The sequence below is a fragment of the Amphimedon queenslandica genome, unplaced genomic scaffold, assembly GCF_000090795.2.
Source record: "Amphimedon queenslandica unplaced genomic scaffold, v1.1 AMPQUscaffold_13134, whole genome shotgun sequence".
In the NCBI taxonomy this organism is placed as follows: Eukaryota; Metazoa; Porifera; class Demospongiae; order Haplosclerida; family Niphatidae; genus Amphimedon; species Amphimedon queenslandica.
In genome coordinates this window covers 3044-8819 of record NW_003546630.1, presented here as the reverse complement: position 1 = coordinate 8819, position 5776 = coordinate 3044, and the positions used below count along the sequence as shown (strand labels likewise).

The following is a 5776-nucleotide window of genomic DNA, read 5'->3' as shown; positions in this document are numbered from 1 at the left end:
GATACTATTAGCAATCCCAGTATGCACACCAAACAGAAATCTTTACGCTCAATGAATCCATATCCACCATCAGAGTTAAACTCTCCTCCCTCAACTATTGCGAAGTGGTAAGGAAGACTGGGTGTGCTCACGGGAGCTATAGCAAACTTTAAATATTGTGCAAGATCTGGTTGTCCTGTTAAATCAATGCAATGCTGTATCTCTAACTTGAGTTGTTTAAGGAGAGGCTTTGAGAGTGATACTGCATACACAGCACTCACTAGGACAGTATTAGGAGGAAACTGGAACTGTCCTCCTACAAGAGCAACCACTGCTGCTTCTACTGTCTCAGAGGACAATAGGCTTCCTTCTTGTACTCCAATCCTTAGACCATATTTCTCCCAATTCATCAGTTGAGGTTTGTCTCCTTGAATTAAGAACAGCTTCTTCTCTGCTACCTGGACATCACTCAGGCATTCCAAATTATCTATCAATTGTATAAAATATATAATTCATATAATAACACCTACCCATTGAAGGAATCAAGTAGTTAAATTGTAATCCAATAGAATTGCATGCAGTTTCTTTGATAAAATGTTCCTCCAAGGATGTAATTTTCTTTTGTAGTTGCTCCTTCTCCTTCATTAGTTTGGAAGTATACAATTCATTATCAGCTACTTTGCTTTTAAGTTCTACTTTAAACATTGATTTTCCTCATGATAACAATATTCTCACCATCAGTGATCTGTTTCTCATTACAATATTGCTCCTCCCTTTTTTCCTTCTCTTCCTCCAAGTCAGTTATATGTACTTCATTAACAACAACTTTCGTTTTTAATTCTAAAAAGGAATATTCTTTCACATAACATGCACATTGCGCACATGGTAACCTTTAGTGATTTGTTTCTCCTTGAGATACAGTTCTTCTACTTTTTTCTTCCTCAATATCTTCTACATTAATAGATCTCATCTAATATTATGTACTCATGATGATACACTAACCACTAAGAACCTGTTTCTCTTTGTGTAACTGTACCTGTGCTTTTAACACCTCTTCCAATTTATTATTATCATCAACTTTAGCTGAATTTGAAACATAGTCATACAATTAATCACAATTGAATTAATATCAATGTATTGTATATCCTTAAATAGAAGCCAAATGTGAATAAATGCTGGGGTAGCAATAGAATTGAACTATAAATGTGCGAATCTTGCCTGTGAGTAACTCAGTGCTCTTGTGGATACTGCCTGAAGCTGCAGTAGTCAAAAGCATGAGGTCACGGGTTCAAATCTCGCTCTGTGCCAAATTTTTTTAAAAATATCTTTTCGAGGACCAAATACTATTTTAGGAAATAGACGCCCGGGCTTTTATTTAAGGAAATACGGTATACAAATAAAATGTATGAATATATACCTTGTTTATTGGTTTCAGCCAGCTTTTGATGCAATAACTGGATGTATCTCTGTAGTTCAGCTTCCTTCTCTGTGGGATATTCTACTACCTGATCCATCCACCATGTTCTGGTCTTGCTGTACGATTCATACTTTTCTTGATATTTCTTACTACCGAGATCATTACCATCCAGTACTGACTGTACTATCCACTCACCAGCTTCATACACTAAATAAGAAGAACAAGACGTTCAGTTACAGAGTAACAACCCCCCATGCATCGATTATCTAACAATAAGTTTACTCTTATCTTACCAAATTCAACTATCATTGTTAGTCTATTAGTATCAGTGATATGTGTATTCTCTCCTCCAAAAATGTTCAATTTTAACTCAACAAACCCTCCAACAATTACTAGCCACACACAGTTTGATGACATTGTGACTGCTGTGAGTGAGTGATCGTATCTAGCAGTAACTGATTCAGGTAGAGAAATCTATAGACAATCATTGATACATTTTTATAAATTACAGTCTATCTGAAATTTTTTACTACGACTTTCATTTTGCAAAAATTAGATCACATATCTCATTTTATGCCACATTCAAATATCGTATAGCGGAAAATTTTCGTGGCTCAAAAATTTCACAAATCCGTTCAAAAATCAATTTCATGTCTTTAATTTTCATGGTTTTCTAATTTTCGGCCATCTTGAACAGTATTAAATCCATTTTTTGTGAATTTTGAAAAAAAAACACGAAATCCACAGAAATTTTGGGGCACAAAATTTTCTGCTACACAGTAATACATGACACAATCTTATTACATAGAAATTAAATCACAATTTTCTAAAGTATAAATTTCCAAACATGCACATGGTAATCATAGTAGCAACATTTCCTCCAATATTAATTGCACAATTACAATACTGACATACATACATGTACACATACCTTCTTACAACTGAACTGACCAGTAGTGATATTATTAAGTAATAAACATTCAGTCATTAGTTGATTGTGAATATCTCGTCCACCAATCACGACTAGTGCAGGTGAGGTAGAGATGCTATTGATAATTGCACTGGCATGATCACTTCTCTTCATAAGCCAGAGTCCCTTACCAGATACTGATCCTTCTTTAATACTCTCCCAATGCTTAAAAAATTAAAAAACAAGAACAAAGAATAAGATCACAATTTGAGAGTGTACAGCATTATTCAGACCATGCAGGTTATTCCTAAGATTGTTTTCACCCATAAACTACTATATTAGATTTATAAAAGTGATGCATGCTTCTTACATTGCATCTATAAACTAGACCTGTTTTATCAGTCCATTGTTGAACCACCTCCATTTGAACAAATCCAACTGAGTCAGGATACTTCATTATTTCCCTATCTATGTTTTTCCAAAGACAATAAGCCTATATACATGTAACTGTGACAATCTGTAGAACCAAGTTTCGCTATTGTATGGAGTAATATCATATACTAAATTAACATATTCTTCATTGTTTTTGTTATTAATTTGTTGCTGTAGATAATGTGTATATAAAAAAATCGAAGGAATAAATAAGCCACGGCTCCCATCAGTCCCATGCCACTTTGATGAAATGTGGACACGATGAACATTAGTTTTATCAAATAATCATGCCATTTTGTACCTAACATTTTCACTTTGCACGTTGTCCATACATTCATTTCAAAAATTAAGATTAAGATGCTACTAGCAACCAAACCACTCTTATGCTTTTGTTGAATGCAGATACATTAGTATGGCCATGTAAAAACGACAATCATCAAATAAAGTTTTGAGCTTTCCTCACAGCAAGACACAATTACCATGCATATAGCAGTTTTTTTGAGGATAACAAATTTTGCAAATTTCGCTGATTTTTCAAAATTTGCAAAATTAAATTCCTTGAAAATCAATTTAATACAGTACAAGATGGCAGAATAGTGGAATTTACAAAAAATTAATTCTGCAAACTTCCAAATACAAGTCGATTGCGAAAATTATTATTCTCGAAAAAGCTCCTCGAAAAAGTGCCACTATACAGTACTATTTAAGGATTCGTACAGTGTTTAAAAAAATAATTAGATATACATATACAAGGAAGCGAAAACAATCTTAGGACATTTTAAAACTGGTAGCTATATAAATTAATTTTTAAAAATATTAATAACTTACTATGGTCTTATGTGTCACATTAAATATGTGCACATTATTAGTAGGTGTACCAAGGCCACCATAATACCCCCTTCCATAAGTAACAGCTCCTCCAAAGATTATTCCTTTATTTCCATTTATTTTGTTGAATGTAAAATAACTAGTTGGAGGAGAACATTGTCCACTGACAGATGGAACAGTGAATTTTCCTAAAATAAAAACAATAATAAATTAACCAGACTTGGGTCAAATACAACGTGGAAGTACATGTATTTAAATACAAATACAAATACTGTACAAAAACAAAAATACAAATACAAATACAAATACTGTTTTCAGCTTTGTATTTAAATACAATTACAAATACTGCATACATGTATTTCAATTACAAATACAAATACTTTCTTCTCAAGTATAGACAGTTATTAACTACGTAGTTTTATGAATTAATCAATCAAGTAAATTGAAAGCCTCTTTTCATTATGCATGCATGTATAATCAATAATATTTAGTTATAGTCATGTATTGCATTTAGTGAACGTTAGTGTTTCAAAGTTTTGTCACTCAAACAGCATCTTCATCCACATTAAAGTATTTTAAAGTATTTTGCTGTATTTTGAAATACTTCCCTGCTGTATTTCAATTGCAAATACAAATACTTCCTGTTGCAAAAACTCAAATTACAAATACAAATACAAATACTTTCAAAAGTATTTAAATACGACTAATTACAAATACTATTTGTATTTGACCCAAGTCTGAAATTAACCATTACCATCATTTAATTAAGCACACTTCAAGATAGGGTTAGGGTAAAGCACTAAGAACTTAAGGTTACGGGATACCTTTTTGACCGCAAATGTTTTAATCCTTAAAATTAAAAATGTAATTTTAGAAGTAGGCGGGGCCTCACGAGTAAGAATTAGCATGGCTATAGACCACCCTAGGCGTGAATTGGAAAAGTTATGAATTTCATTAATTTTATATACGGTATCTGCCCACACATTATAATTGGCCGCCATTTTGGTTGGCAAGTTTATTATGGAAGTCAATGGAGGCACGAAGAAAATGCCTCACTTACCTGCTGTAGCTCTATCAATAGCTAAAAAGCGCTTGTTATAAGAAAGAACAGCTGCCTATAAGCTTCTCCTGTCAAGGATTTGGTCAAATTTGCTCCAGAATTCTTAATACAGGTTTGTTTTTATGCCGGCCCGTTTGTTCTCCATTGAAAGTTGCCAACCAAAATGGCGGCCGAAATTTATTTCATCCCAAACCACGCCTTACAACCGTAAAAATTTCTAATAATCTTCCTACGCATTCGATTCTCGCCTAGGGTGGTCTATACTAGATCTATGATTTGCTGGCAGGCTCTGTGCTGCCCTACTTCATAAGGAATAGAGTGATAAGTTTTACCTGTTGCAAGCTATATATACAGGTAAGAAGAAATATATTATAGTACACAATGACATTTAAGATTAAATAGGTTACTCTTTGCACAAGATAGTTACAAGTTTATATAACACTCCTCCCAGCTCTTTGGATCACTTTGCCATTGCTCAGGTTCTCTTATCATTCCATTCAGTGGAGCAGCAAGTTGAGGTAAGAGAGCTGTAAAGTAAAATGTTCTCAGTTTAGTTATGGTTGTTTCCCAAAATTGCCTATCAAATGAAATTCTTTGCACAAATAGATCCTTTTCTGTACTAACAACAAAATCACACCAGAATGTGTCTGTACAGAACATAGCACCTTGAACTTGATAATAATAGTTGTGTGTTTTTTTTAATTGAATTGTTTCATTTTTATCTTTTTTCAAACAGAAATCTGATGCCTCTGCTGCTTCTAATATTGTCGAATCTTTATATTTAAATGGGTTTTTAATTTCAACTAACCCTGAACTTGGTGTTGCGCTTGGATCATTTACTAATCCATCTGGGCTAGCTGCTAACCAATGATGCTTCTTATGAATGACCAGTCCGCTGTCATTACAAGTTGCCAAAGGTGATTTTGCTTTCAGTTTTTGTATGTATTTTTGACGTGCGTGTTTTTCTTGTTCATTTCTCCATCTTGTGGCTGAATTTCCCCTAAATGTACTGTACAATTTGAATTTTACCACTTTTTCAACTTTTGTTTTTGATCTCCTTTTAGCAATTTGGCCAATTAAAGAGGATGTGATTCTTTTTCGTCTCTCTGCTTTCCATATGTTACTTGTAGTATCATCTCCCTCACCTTGA

At 33.5% G+C, this 5776-nt stretch overlaps 1 protein-coding gene across 1 annotated transcript in view; it reads right to left on the bottom strand.

Moving 5' to 3' along the window:
- LOC109585025 (general transcriptional corepressor CYC8-like) overlaps positions 1 to 297 on the bottom strand; it is a 3137-nt gene extending 2840 nt beyond the window's left edge. Inside the window, exon 1 of the mRNA XM_020000952.1 lies at positions 20 to 297. The gene's annotated coding sequence lies outside the window, so the exon portion shown is untranslated. The remainder of the gene's footprint in view (positions 1 to 19) is intronic.
- Positions 298 to 5776: the final 5479 nt, after the last annotated feature.